Raw genomic sequence first — 20,367 nt, forward strand, 5'->3', positions numbered from 1 at the left:
GGTTTACTGCCCTATAGGACAATATCCTGAGCTGGTATCAGTATACATGAAAATAAGAAAGATCATAAATATCCAAGTCAGACTTTTGGTGTGACTCTCACTAGTGGGGACTTACAACGACAAAAAGGAGGAAACCCCAAACTTTAACCCATTTCTCATTTAGAACATAAGTGCAGCTTTCTGCCAACATTAGTTTAATTTTACATAAACATGCTCTTTGAGGCTGAAGCAAATCTGACTGGTTTTCAATGTGAAAATAAAATATAAAAACTGTTTTTGAAGTTATTTCTAAACAGAGCTTATCTCTAATCCTAATGTAACAGAAATGTATACGATGATCGATATTTAATAGTTTTTTTTCATGTGGTAAATTTCAAAGCACAGAACAACACAAAGCAGAACATCACATTCTACACAAAAATATCTCATTTCTCTTCAGATCTCCTTGCTATCCTTGTCATTGTGTGAGGAGCAAACTTTGCAGCAACCAGTTGGATTCTGTTTCCCCGATGTTGGTGGTGTGCTCTCAGGGAAATGTCTTACAGACAGGTGAAGGGGTGTGACATCATCAGAGCACCAACAACCTCAAAGATGTTGCTGTCCTGGCATATGATGCTTTTCCAGCATTCTTTGAATCAAAGTCAGTCTGAAGTTTACATGGCTGATCGTGTGTTCAGAATTGTCCTTCAACAGGATGTAGGAGTTCAGCACTGTAATGTTTAGAAGGTGGTGAAAGAATTTCTTATATCGAAACTTGTACCTTTTGCGCTCAATTGATAAGAAGTGAGTATCCAATCAGCCAAGTCCATTGCTCCTATATTCTCGTTATAATACACAATGACATATGGCTTCTTAGCTTTCTTTCCACTTCTGTTGTCTAGTTCAATCACTGTTTCATTGTGGAATGTTGACAACACTGTCACCTCCTTCTTGTAACGCCATTTCAGTGCCATAATTTCACCACAGAATCTGGCTACAGTCTCCTTTGCAATCCCTTTTTTCAGATCATTTGGCATCTGTTTTCTGTTCAAATGAGCTGTCCCTACTGCATCAGTCCTGTTTTGATGCAATTCTCTGAAAAGCATGGGAGATATACGAAAGTTATTGAAGAAAACACAATATCCTTGGCCAAGAAGGTCATTGATCAAGGCTAGAACAATGTGCGACGATTTTAGACTATAAGCTGACTCTTTCGGATTTATACTGGGCGTGTGATCAAGCACATTCCACAAGTAACCAGATTGACTTCTACAAAGTACATACAGCTTGAGACCGAATCATGCTCATGTGTCAGGATGTGGGATGTACTGCTTCATAGCTAACCTCCCCTTGCACAGCATCAGTGATTCATCAACTACAATGTTTCTGTTTGGAGTATATACAGTTGAAAACTCATTTCCAAGAAAGTTGAACACAAGTTTGATATTCTGCAATGAAGTCTAGGCCTTTGATTGACCAGTGAACATGGAAGAATTGTTGACAATAATACAGGCACTAAAGCAAAAGTAAAAATCTTTCACCAGTCACAATTTGCCTGAGATCAGGTATATTCAAAAGAGGCCTTGTCAACTAAAACATCTCCAGCTCAGGTTTCTGCACAGTACCTTGCAGTAACATTACTGCAAAAAAGACTTTTAGTTTATCTTTGTCAATGTCTTTCCATTTATTCATTTACAAAAATCCTTTCCAACCAACTGGCTTCAAAGCCAACAAGGCAGTTTGAGCATTTGTTTCACTGGTAATTTTTGAAACTAATTACTCAGTAAAGAACAGTTCAAAATGCTGCAGTGAATCAGTGGTTATCATTGACATCAATTTTTCTGCTAGATGTGCCAGTAAAGTAATACCTTTGATGAGGAATCATAACACAAGTTGACCATTTCAGAGTGTGACCCAAGTTAACTGACATAGAGCTATTTCTATCAGATTCCAAATCAGGTGGAGGTCTGACTATATAGTTTTCGGAAGCACTATCCAAAAAATCATCAGAATCATCTATTTTGGAAAAATCGGATTCATCAAATGAATCTTTGGCTAACAATTATTCGAGAATGATGTTAACAACACATGCAGGAAAGCTATGTTTTCTAGGATTTGACGTTTTCAGTAATCGCAAATTACTGTATTTCCTAAATGGAAATACCACTACTAAAAACAAAATGCATTGTAAATAGAATGATGTTGTTTGTTTTCAAAGACTATCAATACACTAGAGTGATGCAAAAATAATAATAAAAGGAAAACATTTCATGGCAAACTTTGGGGATATGGTTAGGACTGTAATCTGCAAATACACCGGCAAGTATTTTGGGGGCAAATGGGAAATGGGTTAAAATATTTTGCCCAAAAAAATACAATCCTATAAGTCAAATTGGAGGGTCTAAGATGGTTAAAGATAAGCCCATAAGGAATGAGAGAAAATATAAAGATGCAACATTCGGGATGAGAAAGGACAAATGACTGCTTAGACAGAGGACGCTTTTTAAAGTTTTTTTTTCTTTTTAGTTTCCTCCCCTGTAACTCTTCATCTTTACTTTCTTCTCAAACATGGTATTTGTTATATAAACTTTCTCACTTACTTCCACATAAATGCAAGTATATTTCTGCTATCCACATTGCCTTTGTTGTTTCATCGTGACACAGACGCAACTATGAAATAGTGAATGTTGGCTTCTGCCACCCTCACTTAGGAATCCTCACTTTCCTCATCCCTGTACAAGGCATGTGCAGACCTCATGAACTAGACCTTGCTCTACTCCACACACACACCCTAGGCAATTGTATGTCTTAGATGGTGTCAACTGCAAAGAAACATGCAATCATACCATTCTTGGACAAAAGATCTTTGGAAAGAGTCAATTTCCCTTCACTTTTACCACCATCTCCCTCCATTCTGGCAATACAAAGCCTGAGCCCAAAAAGAATAGCTCCAGTAATGGGAGTGCATTACTGAAACTATCAAATATAAGACAACAGTAGGTAAGGGCTATGAAGGCCAGTCTGGAGGTAGAATCTACTATGCAATTCTACCATTCTTCAAGTCACTAAAATCTCTGGGCCTCAATTTGTTCATTAAAAAAAAAATAGAAACAATAATCTAAACCCAGTTTATTGGAGTAGTATAAGGAAGGATTAACTATCACTTAGTGACCACTGAAATTATCTGCTCAGTATATAAAGCTTTGTTTTTCAATATATTGAGAGAATTAGAGAGCCAGTTAAGTCAATTATGGAAATTAATGTTTTTATACCTACATTCCCCCCATAGTCCACACCATCGTACCTAAGATCATAGACTCATGGACTTTAGAGCTGGAAGATGCCTTAATGGTCATCATATTATAAGTAATTCACTCAATAATTCTCAGTGTTCTTGTCTACTCATCATATTTTCAAATACCAGGGTTTCTGATGGCACACTTGAAAGGCTCAAACAACTCACAACATCATACAAATCACCAACAATTTTAATGCTGTCATCATTAAATTCTGTACTACGGTTTGAGTAAAACTCACTTCTGTTTCATCCCACCTTGTCTCAACTAAAACACAAGGTTGCCTTGGTGTCAGTAGGAAATAATGCTACTTACTCACAGCAAGTCATCCCCACTCCATGTCATTTCCCTGAACCAACTCAGCATAAAGTCGGCCTCACAGACATTGCTTAAGAGTATCTTTCTGACTAGAGTAATGAAATCCATTTACACATTATCTAAATTGGGCAATAATCCTGTGAAAGATCTGGGATAAGAGTATCAACCATAGTACAGTGGTTGACAAACACTGTTCTACCCTGATAAAAAGATATGATAAGAACAGAGAACTCTGAATGGGCTATTAAGAAATCTGAATTCTAGAAGGGGCTCTTCCGCTAATTAACTGTATGACTTTGGAAAATCAGTCCTCACTGTCAATGAGGCATTCTCACTGTCAATGAGGCATTTGAAAGACATACTTTCTTCTAAAATTCCATAGTTCTTAAAAAACAAATAAAATAAAATAAAATTCCATGGCTCTTAAACAAGTCCCACAGTTCCTTGAATGGTATTACCCCCACACACCATAGGCAGATAATTCCTGAAAGGAATTTTATAAAAACATTGTATGACTTTTTTTCTGCTTTGTACTGAACAGCCAGTTTTATCTTCAAAATGTACGTAAGCCAATAGCATAGAAAAGTCTATGGTAAGTGGCTATAGAATTGAAGCTTGGGAACTAACCATAACATCAATTTTTTTACATTCAGAAAGATTGGTAAAAGGCCAAAAAACACATCTTTTGTTATAAATGCATCATCCTAAAATAATGATTTGTGTGTATGTAAACATCCCTTCTCTATACTCTTCATCCTTCATATAGACATAAAGTAATACTTTTATCAAAAGTGGAGAAAATATATCTTTAAGTACATACCTATAACACCATAAATATTTTTAAAACTATATCATCTGGTGCAGCAAATAAAAAAATAAAATAAATTGAGAAAAAATATTTTTAACAGTACTTAATGATTGTATAACAATTATAAAAGAAAGTAATACTTTAAAGAACTCAAATTATCTTCCATGACTAAAAGTATTCATTGTACTGAAAATGAATTAGCATTTTTTATTAGCAAGATAGATTTTTTTTATTCTGAACTACAAATTTTTAATTTATTATTGTTTCTAAATTCTTTTAAAATAATTTTATTCCTTATTCAAGGTTAATGTTCATCTTTGAACAAAAGACTTGTCTTAGCCTTCAGGTCACCACAACAGTGTGGCACCCAATGCCCATACCTATGAAACATGGAATGGCTTCAGAGACACTCAAAAACTCTCCCAAATTGCAAACAATCCCTGCACAAAAATAAATAAATAGATAGATAGATAGATAGATAGATAGATAGATAGATAGATAGATAGATAAATAGACAGACAGACAGACAGATAAATAATAATGCCTGAAACAACATAAAACCACCCAGGGAAATTTCACTCAGAGTTTGAGTCTCTGGGCTGCCAGAAGCAGTATATCAGAATGCTGTGAGATAACTCAGTGACACTCATTAAATACCTCACAGCAGAAACAGCTTTTCCAAGGATGTATTCACTCTCAACAGGGGAAGACCCCCATTGCAGGTGTGAGTAGGTTATCTGAGGGTCTGCTCTAATCTGAGTTTTATTACCAAACTAAGGGGGGTTCATTTGCCTGCACGCATCAAAACCAAATGAGACATGAACAAAGGTTTGCATCAAAGAAAGTAAAGGTTTATTATTTAAGGAAATGGCATCAAGCCCAGAAACACAGGTTAGCTAGTGGACAGAGACCTGACTCCCCCAATGGCTTCTAGGGTATAGGTTACATAGGGGAAAAATCATTAGTCATGGTAGCTAAGGAAGTTGAGGTTATGAGCTCTACTGATTGGTTGGGGCTAGAGTAAGAGGCAGTTGATCATTGCATAAGGTCCTGATGTCAGTCATGGTGTCATTCTGGTTTTGAGGGGATGTGTCTGATAGAGTCATTCTGCTTTCCTGGGTCTGGAGCTGAAACACAACTGAGATTAAGATCTTATCTTTAGTTTGACAAAAACTCTATGTCTGTGGTCAGCAGACCTGAGGCTCTGTTTCTAAGACTGATGCTAACCAGAATCTGATGTCTTAAGGGCTTAATGATTAAGTGAGGGGTCGTATAGTATTTGCAAAGGTGGAAGGATAAGGAAAGAAAAGCAAGTGAGTCAGGGTGCTATTAGACTGTGCAAGACAAATTTGAATAAGGAGAAAGAAAAGAGAAAAAGTCATTTTTAAAAAGTGAAGTTTTTGCACAGTTACAGTTTGAAATTTGGTAAGGCTTCCTATATCAAAGTTTCAGAGTTCCTAAAACTTTGGATTTCATCAGGGCACACCTTTCTACTTGCTCTAGTTAACCTTTACCAGATAGTCAGCTTCGACTTTTGTAAAAGGCCAAAAATGTTCCCCTCCAGAAAAGATATCCATACCCTCATCCTGCAAACCTTAAATGAAAAAAAAAAAAAAACTTTATAAATGCGATTGCATTAAGGATCTTGAGGGGAAGAGATAATCCTTGATTATCCAAGCGGATTGTCAATGCATTCACAAATGTCCTAATAGAGAAGCAAAGGGAGATTTGATACAGACAGAAGAGGAGAAGGCATGTGAAAATGGAGGCAGGGATTAAAGTGATGCAGCTGCAAGCCAAGGAACATCAGCAGCCACCAGAAGAAATGCGATTGCATTAAGGATCTTGAGGTGAAGAGATAATCCTTGATTATCCAAGCGGATTGTCAATGCATTCACAAATGTCCTAATAGAGAAGCAAAGGGAGATTTGATACAGACAGAAGAGGAGAAGGCATGTGAAAATGGAGGCAGGGATTAAAGTGATGCAGCTGCAAGCCAAGGAACATCAGCAGCCACCAGAAGCCAGAAGAGTCAAAGAATGGATTCTCCCCAGTGGATTCTGGACTTCTGGCTTCCAGAACTGTTAAAACTGTTGTTTCTAAGCCATCAAATTTGTGATAACATATTACTGCATCCATAGGAACCTAACACAATTTTCAACTGGACTTTGTATTGTTTTGCACTGACTGTGACCTCAGAAATTAACTTTGGTATTAAACACCCCTAAGAGATCTTCTATAGACAGTAGCTATGATTGTGTGTCAAGGACCACTCTCAAAAGAGGTCTGCTACAGAGAAACATTTATTTTCATTGACATTAAGAAATAATTCAGCTCGTAAAATATAGGAAAATGCTATTTTAGTTTCCAATTTTAGCAATTTGTCCTCCTCTAGATACAAATAAAATTAGCATTCCTACCCTAACTAGCCAAAACCAATAAATAAATTAAATTCTATTTCTAATCTGTTGAACAGTTATAATGATACTATTTATCATTTGTCTCTTCAGACAAAATCTTAATTACAGATCTTAGAGGAGAGTTTTCAGATAAACACATTATCTAAAATATGATCGATTTCAGAGTATATAATAAAAAAAAAAAACAATTCCTTAGAAGTGGTTCTTTTTCCTCTTAATATTTTGAACCTTTACAGCCTTTGAGATAGATGTAATTTCCAACAACTGTAGTGTCAAATAAATACTTTACTAATTGCTAATAATTTTAATAATTGCTACTGTGCTGAGTTGACAATACTGCATAATTTGTTTCATGCACATAAAATTCCCATCTTAAACACTTTAATCATCCCCATTACCTTATGACCAGTGCTGCCACCTCGTGCCCACACAACCATGGCATTACCAACCTGGCGATCCTACTATCTCACTAGCTGGCTGGTCTCCCTAATTAATCATTCATCTTATGGCGAGACTATCCAGTACATGGACCATAGTGTGATGGAGAGTTTCCCACTCACCCAGACAAGGAGCTAATGAAATCTGAGTGTACAGCTTTCAAATGCCAACATTCGTGGAGAACTACTGTTGTTTACAGTGGCTGGGATCTGCCAACTCTAAAGTGATATTTCACAATAACAAAAGTATTCTTCCTCCATATCAACAAATGTAATAAAAATGAGCCCATCTTGTTTATGAAGTGTGAGTAAAGAGTAACTGGTGGGTTGGGTTAAGGCCTTCAGGAATGAGGTCATAAGGAGGTCACTGAGCTCACATGGGGCATTAAATAAGCAAGGAGCCCCTCCTTTGGCAGTTTCCAGCTGCACCACCCCCAAGCTCCCACCCCAATAGTCCACATCTGTGACTGGGAGGGGTCAGGTTGGATGCTGGGAACAAGGCCAGCCCTGTATCAACACTTACTCAGCATAGCCAAGCAGGAGAGTTGAAGATGTGGGAAAACCAAGATTAATGTGAGCTGAATATCAGGGTAATCATCCATGCCCAAAAATGTGGGTCACATCTCAGAAACTAGCTTGCCAAGTTACTTTTCAATTTTTATTGCTTCAGTTCTCCTGCTGTAAAATTTAAATATTAGTTAAATTGTGAATAGGCTATGTGTGTCTGGTGTAGGACACAGAGGTTCACATGTGCCTCTGTAATAAGAAGCTGTGGCTGAAGCAGAATTTCCTAACATGTGTTCCAGAGAAGGACAGAGTTAAATCAGCTGGAGACACATTGCATATTGAGCCCTCTGCATGGATAAAGGAACCACATACATTAGCATAGTCAAAATTTGGAGAAGTCTTGGTGGCAGAAACCACTATTTGCCTGCCCTAAACTCCTTCTCCTCTCCTTTCCTACAAACAGGGACCCAGTATTTGGAGGAGGTGCCATGTAACCAGCTAAAAGATACATTGCCTCCTTTGCAGCTATGGATAGAAATTTGACGCAGCTCTGGCCAAGGAGATATAAATGGAAGTCACTTGTGAAACTGAGTTAGATGATTAATACCATTTTGCCTTTTGATCTTCCCTTTATTCTTTGCTGAAATAGAAATATAATGGCTGGTTCTTCAGTAGCCATCTTAAGAACATGAAGGCAAAAGTCAACAGAAGGGAAGGAGATTTTCTAAAAGTTGGATTCTTAATGATATTGTGAAGCTTCATATCAATCTAGACTGGCCACCTTTAAATTGGTATTACATGAGAAAAAATAAATTCCTAATTTGGTTTAAGCTTCTGTATTTCTTGGGTTTCTATTACTGGTGGCCAAATGCCACTAACTGATTCATCCTTTTGAAACTATCATGCATAAACTTTTGGAATGTAAATTTGAGAAATGCTTCATATGCACATCCACTGATCCTTAAACATTCTCACAGGTCTCTTTTTTTTTTTTACCCAGAGGCTGAACTTTTGATACTCTTTGAAAAAATCAGTCTATCTCTTACAACTACATGTTTTAACTGAATACGGGCCCCAGCAACAGTCACAGCACACACACTCCCTTCTATAATTCTATCAACCTTTAGTTTCTCATAAAGTATGGCAATGCTGATTGTAATTTCTCAGAATCTAAAGTTAAAGGGAGAAGGGAATATATTATCTTATTAAAATTAATTTTTAAATATGGAATACACAGGGAATTCAGCATCTAAGATTATAGCACTTATAAATAATTATATGAAACCAATAACAGCAATTCTTTGTTGCAAAGGATATAAATATAGGACACTGAGCACAAAGATAAATTGTTAGCTTTGGAAATGCTCAAAGCAGAAGTGTTTAGAGTTGTACTAGTCTACCCTAAGGTACAATGGGTTCAGGAGAAGAAAATCTAAAGCCTTGAATTTCAGATCTCCTTTGGAGAAATTCAGTCTTCAAATCAAATTATTGCCAGATCCTAACCATAACTAGCAGTATGTCCTTCTGAAAAAGAAATGCTAATCTATGAATACATAAAATGTAATAGAAGCTTTTAATAATTCAGATCTGGGAAGGCTTAGTAAAAAAGATGTACAGTATTAAATGTTCCTCCCTTTCTCGTGATTCTGCATAGGTTTGCCTCCTGTGGGAATGCAGTAAAATAAGCCATACCCCAGGAGCTGGGTAGAGATTCGCCTAAAATTGAAGACAGCTCCAAATGTCAATGGTTCAGTATACATTCTCAGACAACAAACAGCTTTCAGACAAGCCTCGTATTCACATTTTTGTAGCTGGGAACTAGAGGAGCGCAAATATGTGCTAGTGAAGCATGTGCCTGTGAGGGTGAAAGATTGGGGGAAGGAAGCTGTCACGTGGCAGCAGAATGTGTGTCAGGCTCTAGGACCCACAGCTGGTCACTGAATCTGAGGGAAAAGCTCCGGTCAGCTGGATGAGGACAGAAGTGGCATGTGCCCAGCCTACAAAGCTCACCCTCCTGCTGTCCTCCCCCTCTTTCTCCATTCACTAACAAAAAAGACTCTGAGGGATTATGGGAGGGTGGACCTCTAAGGAAAAGGACCTGACTTCTTGACTAACATGGAATATTGCTCACAAACCAGAAACATAACACATTGTACTTGAAGTGAGAAAAAATAAACTTGAATAGAATTTATTTCTCGCTCATTCAAACTCCTGGTGATTCTTTGTGACACTTGCTCTAGATTTAATTCAAGATGCTCCTGTTCTGTAACCTGCCATCATGGCAGAGGCCTCCTCAGTCACAGTGGCCAGAGAAGAGAGCATGTGAAGAATGGTTCTCAACTTCAGTGCCAGAGTCACACTGGTCACATCCCTCCTGGCACATTGGCTAGAACTAGGAGCACGGCCCCACTGCATGTGGCTGTGAAATGGAGTAGTCCCGTGAAATACTGGAGAACATTACAGTCTCTGCTCCATGAATGAGGGAAAAGACTAAGAGAAAGAGCCTTGAAGTGGGAAGGGTCATGCATGTTTGAGGAATAGGAACAATACTAGGAAGGTCTGAATGCTGAGGACAAGGGGAAAGTGCATGAGACAGAGCAGCTGACTTAGATGGGGTCCAAGTGAAGCAGATCCACGGAAATGACTTTCTATTCTTAAAGCCCTAAAACTCAAGGAGTGCTGGGTACATGACAGGTTTGTACTTTTAAAGAATCTTCTGCAGCCATGAGTGGTTAGGAGCTATTGTTTTGCATGATTAAACTAGGGTGATGGCTTTTGGGATGGAGAGAACTTAGTAATTGGATGTAGGGATGAGGGAGACATAATATGTCAAAGCTAAAGGTCAGGCACATGGACTGTGTAATCAATGTGATGGAGATGGCTTTCACAGAGATGGGGAGCACCTAGGGAAGCCAGACCAGGGTAGGAAGCCCAATATCAAGACGATCTTCACAGCAAAGTCATTTCCTAGTCCTGGAGATCAGCTTATAAAAATAATATGCCCATGTTCTGGTAAAAATAACCAGTCGTGCAGAAAAGTGGCTCTAGGATAACAGTTTCTCAGATTTGTGTACCATTCAGGGCATACAGGAAGGAATTTGATTGTACGCCATTTGAATTGTGAATGAAAAAAGCTGAGCTCTTACTCTTCTCCTCCCCTCCACCAAGCATCAGTTTCTCCACAGCTCCGCACACCACTTCCCATGGAGACCAACAAAACCAACCCAGATTCCAATTCTCTAGCAAAGCAAGACAACAGACATAACTCCCCAAGAGCATAAGATGGTGGTCTTGAAACCCAGTATATACCATAAGAATGTAAAAAATTAGTCATGACTGTGCTCCAACCCCAAATATTCTGACTTAATTGGTCTAGGGTGTGATCTGGACTTTGGGAGTTTTTAAGATTCCCTAAATTATGCTTCTTATTCGAGGCTGAACAGAGCCCCTGGACTAAGGAAAGGAAGTGGAAGACATAGTCCACACCTCGCTCCTTCCACTCAATGAAGGTTTTGGGTTTGGGTTTTTTAATTAAGATATAACTGGCATATAACATTGTGTAGGTTTAAGGTGTATAACATGTTGATTTAATACTTATAAAATACAATATGATTACCATCGTAGCATTAGCCTGACAAAAGTTTTTTAGTCAATTTCTTGATGGTTTAGAGCTAATTGTATGTCCTAAGTGCTTATCATAGTACCTGACACATAGAAAACACTTATCTCAAAATTTAGGGTCCAATAGGACCACTAAGCCCTTTTATAGAACTTATTGTTTGTCAAAATAATCACTTCTCCTCTTCTCTTTTTCATCCAGGCACATTCTGAGGATATATGTTAAAATCTGCATTAAATACAAACATGCCATTGAATTAGAACATGGTAACATTTAACATGTTAAACATCAGATGTGTTCTTCCCTCCTAATCAGTCTAGAGTAAATCAGCAATTATTTGTTTATCTCATTTCAGTGCTTACTAGAACTAATAATCATCAGAGTTTCTACTCAAACATTAATATTTATAGATTTTCAGGAAAACACTCAACTAAGAAAGTGGTTAGTAGCAGATAGCCAGCAACCTGCTAATAAATGCACAGAATTTATCCAGAGTTCTCACAGAGCTGCCTAGCTGATGCAATAGTCAAGCTACAATGTCACTGGCCTATGAATTAGTGATAATCACACAACTGTGTAGGATATAGGGGCAGATGGTGGGGGGAGATTTGGAGATTTGTACAGTTATTAAGAGCTGTTAAATTTATGTTTCATAATCTGGGGGATATGTTTTATAATTATAAATAGGTCATTTGTATGTTATTTGCCTGAACAATATAGGCAGATAAACAGCTTTATTATTAAGCTAGACAACAGGACTCATACTGAGAGGCCATGATAAAAAATATGGCCCCTACAGATACATCTGGTCCCCTCCATGTAGTGACTAATACACGTTAGAATCAGACCCCTGAAAATCACCTTACCTTGCCACTACTGCATCCTTAGTACTAGCACATAGCGGGTCTTCAACACAGGTATTAAATAAATGAATATGTTTAGAATTAAATCCAGGACCCTGTCTCCCCCTAAAATGGTATTTGGACTCCAAACCAGGGAAAGATTTAATTTGTTTGTTAACCTTTGTTTGTTCCTTCTGACCTTAATTAACTAATAATTAACAAATAATAATTAACAAATAATAATTAACAAATAATAATGATGACAATATTAACAACTCCATTTAGTGACTGCTTACCATGTGCCAGGAAATCCTGCTGTTATTGCCAAACGTTACCTTATGCAATCCACACACAACCCTTCAAGGCTTAAATACTATTATTCACATTTTACACCTGAAGAAACTGAGACTTAAATGCCAATGGGGAAAAATTGTCAGCCCATGTTAAGCAGTGTTTTAAAAATATTTGGGCTAAGGTTTTCAAAAACAAGAGAGTTTACCTAAAAGTCCAAGTTTTTGATTTTTCTTTAAAAATATGGTAGTATGGCAATGAAGATTCTGCATTGCCACATAGCAAGAGTCACTGTGGTCCAAGGTATGCTCTCTGCACACCTTCGTTTGCCACACACCCCTGGCCCTCTGCATCATTTACCATATCTGCCCAGCCTTGAAAGCATTTGCGTTTCTGGGTCTAGCTTAAAGAGGTTATGGAATCGGATACGCAGTGGCAGGGTTGGATTTGGGTTTATGTGGCTTCAAAGCCTGTGTTCTTCCTCCCTAGAATGTTGTAGAAAGCCATGTGAAAGCACCTGTCATGACTGCATGGGGTCAATTCTCACTGCTCTCCATGACCCCAAAAGTGGGCCACCCCAGCCAGTAACTCCCCAACTTCCCTTTTCCAGCAGTGGCTCTCCTACCTGCCCTGCCTTGAGGTTCAGCCACACACACTGTTGATGTGCATGTATGACTCTGTCGACTCCAGACTTGAGTATGGTGAGACATACAGAAGGACTGTTCCTGTTACTTGGCACCAGTTTAAAGCACAGAAGAAAAATCTTAGACAGAGGTTATAAACAGGAAAGAGTTAAAGATGTGGATACATTAAAGAAACTAACCGAAAAAATAAATAAATAGATAGATAGATAGATAGATAGATAGATAAATAAATAAATAAATAAATAAATAAATAAATAAATAAATAAATAAAATTCACCTGGTAGAAATAAAAAGCCTAACCAAAAATTCAATTTTGCTAAGATGACCTAAAAATGTGACTTAGCAACTTAAACTCACCAGAGAGGCTATAATGTGGCAGGCAAGGGGCTAGGACATATCTATATGTAGGACCTGGTTTATTTCATGGTCTCTAAGAACCATGGCTTTAACGCTTTGCTAGGGAATTTAGTGTTAGGGAGTTAAGAAATGAGCACCTGGATTTTAAAATTAGATAGATAGATAGGTAGATCGATCGATCGATCGATCGATAGATCGATCACATGGAAAAGGACTCAATTACTCAATTGCTCAGAGAAACGCAGTGACTTGCTCTTACCCCTTGCCCCTGGTGATGGCTAATATTTGTGAAAAGTACCAGAAAAGAAAGTTCCAAAACCAGAGTAAAAAGAGGCCGTTTATGAATGCACAGGGCTTGAATGACATGCACAAATATAGACTAGGCAATCACCCATATGGTATGAGTTAAAGGGTTACAAAAGGCCCACATGCTCACAGTATCACACCATCTAGCTGCAAACCAAAAATTCATTTTAGACTGTAATAAAGAATAAAAAGCATTGATTCAAGCAAAAAGAGCTGCAGACAGGAGTTGCAGATTTAGGTACAACCTAAATTATGTTCCCCTGAGACAAAGTAGGGCCACATTTTACAGAGAAATTTCCCAGTTAGGTCCATTTTATATAAATGAAGTATACAAATTCGTACAGTTCTGATTGTTTCCAATAATGCAGTCCTCATTGTCAGTATTATGGGTCCTGGTTGGTCATTATGAAGCAGTTCTGATTAGACAGGGCAGGTCTTAGTCCATCCATGGAAAAACAAAACTAGGAACTCCCTTATAACACTTAATTCAGACAGACAGCATAAACAAGCAGAGCATATTGCAGGAAGAGTTAAGTCTGAGGTTCTTCCATGTATACAGTGAGCCTGTATCAGCAAATGGCTGCTAGTTTGTTATTATTTGTAAAATTTGGTCCTTCTATTACCATGAGAAGTCCATCTCAGCAGATAAATTCCATCTTGGGGTCAACATACCATCTAGAGGATGGAGTGCATACCCCAGACCTGAACTAGAAGGTAGGCCTCTAACCAAGTCTTCACATTATGGGAAAAATAAATTAACTAGCTAACATGATCAAGCACTCATTTATTTAGTTAAGTTAGTTTACTTTCTGTTTCTTATCAGAGATCAGAACCTGAAAGAGACAAAAGCAAAGAGAGTTACTGCAAAGGGTTGTGGGGAAATGCAATCCCCCCAGACACTTCCTGGCTGGCATAGGGCTATGGTGGGCTCTGACCCATGATGAGCAGGGTGACTGGGCAGCTGGAGGAGCTCTGAGGTGGGGAGGAGGAGGGCCATCAAAGACATCTCTCTCCTTGGCTTGCAGAAGGTACCCATGATTCATGTGCCACCAATAAACAATGACAATCTCTTGCTCCTCAAATGAATTGAAAGAGAACAGGAGAGGACCATTCCTGGAGCACACATTTAGGAAATCACATGAGCCAAGGGCTCCCTGTGTCACTGATTTACTAGATGTCACAGCTCTCTCTTGCCTACTGCAACCCCAGAGGGACTCAATCAGGAGAAAGGAAAGACAACAAACAGAACCTCTTTATTGCGTAGACAGGAAAACATCCTCCCAGTCCTTAGGGTGAAATTAGGCCAAGTGAGGGGAAGTAAGTCCTACCCCAAAAGAAAGTTTTGCATGGGGGCTACTTATCAACACACATTTATTTGAGAATTTTCTTTTCAGATTAAACTGTGAGAATGAGGTTTTCTTAGATCATCCCACATCTTCTATGAGAAATTCAATACTCTGAATCATATGTGGTATATCAGCTATAGTGGTTATTTGGCATTACTTTGAAGCTATTTCCATAACAGTCTAAATCAATACCGTGTTTGCTCCCTGGACACTACATAAGGATACTGTGTGTGTGTTTCTGGAGGAAGCAGCAAGAATGGAGAGAGAACTAGAATCACATGAGATAAGAAAAGGAATTGCAGATGATTTACCTGGGGGGATAAAAAGACAGAGTGTGCACAGTTGCTGCCTTCAAATACTTGAAGATCTGTCCAGGGGAAGAAAAATTATCATTATCCTATATAACCCAAGATGGTGTAGCTAAAACTCCTAACTAAATGTTACAAATAAAAAAATTTAAAAAATTTAAAAATAAAAACTTTGATGATATTCAGAAGAGCTCTTTTATTAAGTAGATTTGACCCAAAGGGAAATGGGCTACCTCATAAACAAATCATTTTAATTTCACCGACATGTTCCTACAGGAGCGGAACATCCACTTGGTCCAACTTTGGAGAAAGGACTCATCCATTGGAAAAAGCTTAGGGAAGTAATTTCTTAAAGCCTTTGATTCTATATTTTAATTTTTTTAAGTTGTCCTTTTTGGGGAGGCGGTTTATCTAAAACTACTCAACGCATGGAATATTGTAAATATAGACAATAAGTGCTTTTTAACTGTGATGATATTTGGGATGCCAATGAGAAAAAAATAACTGCAACCCAGGAATAAATATCATATTTAAACTAATAGCCTCCTTATTGAATAAGTTGAACTAGGTAAGATCCAGCAAGCACAACAGAAATCGATGAATCAGAAGAAGAGAGAAATAGGAAATACCAGAAAACTCTGGTAGGTTTTTATTTTTATTTTAAGTTTGCTAATTTTACAACCACTTATACCAAAGATCACTAAAAGCATAAAAGGGTCAAAATACTGAAAACATGCAAAAATCTTTACCTCAAGTCTCGAATATGAATACACCTTTAGTACAGAAATGGTTTTCAGAATATAAACTCTTTTGGAATCCACAAGTAGCTGCACTATCTTAGAAAGCAGTTGATTTGCTAATTTCCAGAGGTATCTACAGGAACTAAGATACAACCAGGCATTGGCTAGGTGTAATGATAGATTTCGGAAAGAGCTGGGAAATATATTTCCCTTTCTAACTTTTTGAGAATCTTGGAAACCTTGAGTCATTTCATGCAGATTTATGTCCTTTAATGATAATTTCAGGAATAGTTTATCCAGGAATATTTTAAAGTAAAGGCAAGTTTTTTAATTTTTATATATACACATATTATATATTTCTACATGTATATATGTAATAGATGAGATTTACAGCAACTGAAATTTGGAACAAACTGAAATTAGAAAGCACAATAAGAACTACTTCGTTTTACCCATTTAGATATTCTTATGGATATATGTTTTAATCTTTACCACCAAGTCAATGAAAGTGGGAGAGAAGACATGGAGTCTTTGTGTGCCTGATGGGATTGAGAAAAGGATGTCACCAAACTGGAAGGAATAGCCAGAGGAGGAATTGGGGACCACACAGAATTCCTGCCTACTCTGAACTGCCATGCATTCTCTAACAATTACTAGGCTGGGCCCCCTGCCAACTCAGACCCACGTAGAACTAGGGAGATTTTGAAATCAAAATATTTAGAACCATCTTCAATACTTGAGCAAGTTCATTTAAGAGCGTCATATCTTCTTTATTTTGCTTATTGATCCACCTGTCAAATATTTGGAGAGCATCTACGAGGTATGTCTGTAAGACTCCATTTCTGTCCTAAGGAATTGTAATATCTATTAGGGAAAATAGAAAATCTTCCCAAATAACAGTACAAGCTACAATGTGGTAACTGTCTAAAGATTGTCACCGAGAACTAGAGGAGTGAGGGGCAGAGGAAGCTATTCTAATCAAGGAAGTCAGAGAAGTCCTTGGGCACGTGGTGCCATGAGAGAAGCCCTAAAAGATACCCATTCAGAAATTCGAGAGGTGAACAAGGTGAGGAGGGTGTCCCAGGGGAAAGAGAGGTGAGACATGGAGATGATGAGGTGCATTTGGAACCAGGCAGTGTACTAGGTTTACAGGGAAACAGGAAGTCGAAGTGTGAATACCAGGCTAAGGAGTTGATAATAATAACAGCCAATATTTGTTAAGACTTACTGTGTCACAGACACTAGTACACAACATGCATCAACTCATTTAATCCTCATAAAAGTCCAGTGAGGCAGGCAGTAGTATTGTCACTTGTACAATACTATTTCATAGTTCTACACTGCATATCAGGACATTAAAGCACAGAAGAATTAGATAACCTGCTTGGGCTTCCAGATGGAAATGGTGTGTGTGCCTTATGTGGTGGACAATGAAGGCCAATGCAGGTTCTGACCAGGGAACTGTTTGTGATATAGATAAGTGACTATATATACAAATATACACACACTGCACTTGAATATACACATGCCATATGTAGATATACAGATACACACATCATATATACTCAAATATACATACACCATATATACACGTACACACATGTATATTGTTAAATAATCTTAAATATATACCTTAAAATATATTTAGACATATATTAAGAATACATATGCATGTATGTCTGTATAAACACACATGCACCAAGTAGAGGAGGGGCAGTGCAAGGATGAGCCCACTCTCAGCCCCACTTCTCCTGGTCAGAGTCCTGACAGAGCACATAGATACTGGTCAGGCCAATACCAGCCCCTGAATTCCCACCAACACACAGCCCGATGTGGCTAGTCAGTCATCCTCCTCGCTCTGACGACCATGGCTCAGGTCCCAGGCCCACTGGCTAAGCTTTTCCCACCTGTCACCTGTGCTAGTCACTGACAAAGGAGGTAGATTGAAAGTCATGACCTACTCTCATGGAGAAACAGTGAATTTCAGGAAAATATGAACATGAAGAAGTGGAGAACCAGAACAAACATGAGCCACTGAGGCAGGGGTGGAAAACAGCCTCACCAACCACCCTCTAGGAGAAATTTCTGTGGGGTTCGGCCCTCGGTCTTGCTTCAGGTGGGACTGGTGCATCAGGAAGGTGAACCTTCAGGCTCCATAGTGCCCACAGATCCCCGCCTCCCACCCTGTACTCCACACCTCTTATGAATGGGCTGATAGGTCCAGAGCATCATATCCCTGGTGAGTCGTCATGTCTTTTGGAAACGTTTGACTGCATGTTCCATCCCTGTTCAACCACAGAGGCTGGCTTAGTGTTGCATCCTCAGAGCATCTTAGTATAAACTAGTTCAGATTTCTGCCTTGTTTCCTGATGTTGTCCTTGGCTCTCTCCTCCTCATCTGAGTAACATGCCATCTCTGGAAGAGCAAAACCCTTCCTTGGTTGTAGAAGGATGAACCCAGGCCAGTAACTTAGGCCCCACTTCCTTCAGATACACGTCCTGGGGGACACCATCATGTAAAAACAGCTTTCTCACAGTCGGTCACTTTTAATAGTCCTATCAAATACCAAGTGAAAGAAACAGAATTTTCATTTAGTTAGACATTTTCTAGGTTGACAACACAAATAATGGATAAAATATCCTTACATGTATATGAAATGTTAAACAAATTGCCCTGAAATACCTATACAATTCTTTGTTATTGAAGAATTAAACTGTGAGTTTGTATCATTCAGAAAGTGCAGAGCAAAATAATTCTCAGCAAATACTTGATAGATGTCTGAGTTGCTAAGTTAGAGTTACAGAAAGACACTTGGAAAGGAAATCAATAACTCCACAGAAAGCAAATGCCTCTGTGATAAGACACTCTCAGATTGTGGGTACTGTGAGGGCTGAAAAAGCTCCCATTAAACCAAAACACCCCTTTTTTAGCCAACAGTGCCCTCTTATGTTTTAATAAGGACAGAAGATTTTTGTTCTTAAAATATATTTGGATTTTCCTACTTCTTTGTAGCACAGTGTCATTTTGCTTTGATCTTTCCTAGACAACTACACAGCATACAGGACACAGAAGCAGCAAAGCACTTAGTGCCCTAGGAATAGGCCCCTGATGAGATTGGACAGAGGGTGCGGGCATTAGCAAGTGACCTAGGGAATCAGCATGGGAGTAAATCATGGAGTATCTTGAAAACCTGGCAGTTTAACAGATCATTGACTACCTGGAGTAGGGAGATATTGTGAAGAAAAGTTATTTAAGAAGATGTCTCAAATCAGTGATTTTATAGCTTTCTAACCCATTAAAAGGATTGACAGCTATATCTCCAGGGCAGCAGCTGAGCACATTAGGAGTGCTCCTGGGCACATTATCTCCCAGATTCAGTTTCCACGGTTGTAAAATTCATAAAAGAGAACATCCTCAGGACTTCTGGGAGATTGAATGAGATTATCCATGCTATTTCATGCACTTCCAAAAAGCAGCCTCTAAAGTGGAGCAGAGCTGCAGCAGGAGGCTGTGGGGAAGGCTCTGGAACACCTGAGGGGAGAAGCAGGGCAGTGCACAAGGAGAGGCTGAGCTGGGATGGAGATGCACCCATACCTGCATCACAGGACCTGTCTCGGGTATTCAAGGAAACATTTATTAAGGGAAAGAATAAAAATTGGTTTAATGAATGGAGCCATCATGAAGCAGGCTGCAAACTCCCTTGGCTGGTGAGCAATGAAATACTTATGTTCAGTTTGATTGTTGCTGCCTCAAACCTTCAGATCCAATCACATTGAGTTGATGCTCTCACCTGGGTCTTGCAGTTCTGTGTTCCCACCTCAGTCTCAGTTCTCACATCATTGTGGATTCTTCTATTTATGTCTTTCCCTCCAAAGCTGAGCTGTGCAATGTAGTAGTAACTGATCACATTTGGCCCATGAGCATCTGCACTGTAGTTAGTCTAAAATGAGGTCTGACATAAATGTAAGTTACACGCTGAGTTTCAGAGACTTAGTATTTTTTAAGATGGCATAGAGCGTCGAAGATTTGTGCATCTCCTCTTGTGACCACACCAGAAATGCGACAAAACACAGAGCAAACAGCAAGCAGAGTCACCTAGGGTCTGGATAAACAGAAGCACTAAAACAAGGGAGGGAAATAAGAAATCAC

At 38.6% G+C, this 20,367-nt stretch overlaps 1 pseudogene; it reads right to left on the reverse strand.

The window, feature by feature from the left end:
* Positions 1-345: 345 nt before the first annotated feature.
* LOC102887861 lies at positions 346-20,158 on the reverse strand (annotated as a pseudogene).
* Positions 20,159-20,367: the final 209 nt, after the last annotated feature.

This window comes from Pteropus alecto, unplaced genomic scaffold, assembly GCF_000325575.1.
Source record: "Pteropus alecto unplaced genomic scaffold, ASM32557v1 scaffold146, whole genome shotgun sequence".
In the NCBI taxonomy this organism is placed as follows: Eukaryota; Metazoa; Chordata; class Mammalia; order Chiroptera; family Pteropodidae; genus Pteropus; species Pteropus alecto.